This window comes from Tasmannia lanceolata, unplaced genomic scaffold (assembly GCF_043159265.1).
Source record: "Tasmannia lanceolata isolate RefF3 unplaced genomic scaffold, GAP_Taslan_0.1 ptg000265l, whole genome shotgun sequence".
Classification (NCBI taxonomy): Eukaryota; Viridiplantae; Streptophyta; class Magnoliopsida; order Canellales; family Winteraceae; genus Tasmannia; species Tasmannia lanceolata.
The window spans coordinates 85,001-85,696 of NW_027518940.1; positions in this window are offsets into that span (position 1 = coordinate 85,001).

Genomic DNA, 696 nt, shown 5'->3' on the forward strand with positions numbered 1-696 from the left:
CCCAAAACCAAACAACGCACAAAGGGAGCAAACACGGGCAAACAAGTGACGCCATGGCCTACTCGCCCACCGCCCTCTATATTGCCTAACCTTGGCAACCATGGTCCATTCCCCACTATATGCCATGGCCTTGTGCCCATGGTCTTCACAAGACAGCATCCAAGGCGCCTGAAAGGCCAAGGGAGCCCAACCCAGCAATGCCCAGCCAAGGCCAGGCATTCCAGTGCCTACCCGGGCAAAAACGCCCAAAGCATGCCCCATTCGTTAGCCTATCCAGGCAAAAACGCCCAAAACCAGCCCATTCCAGTGCCTATCCGGGGAAAACGCCCAAAGCATGCCCATTCCTTAGCCTATCCAGGCAAAAACGCCCAAAACCAGCACATTCCAGTGCCTATCCGGGCAAAAACGCCCTAAGCCTGCGCATTCCAGCGCCCCGCAGCATGCCACCCTCCTATAGGGTTTGCGCAACCAACCCGCCTAACCACCAGTGGCAACCAAAGGTGCTGTTAGCGACGACTTCTGAAGACGCAACGAGACGCGACGGGTTTGCGCCCAGACGCGACGAGGCGATGCGGGATCTGCGCCCAACCGTGCCTACACCCGCCGACTTGATGCGGGAGCTGCTGGCCCAAGCATGCCTAGCGTGCAAGGCCTGCGTGCAAGGCTAGTGTGCAAGGCTCGTGGGCAAGGCTAGTG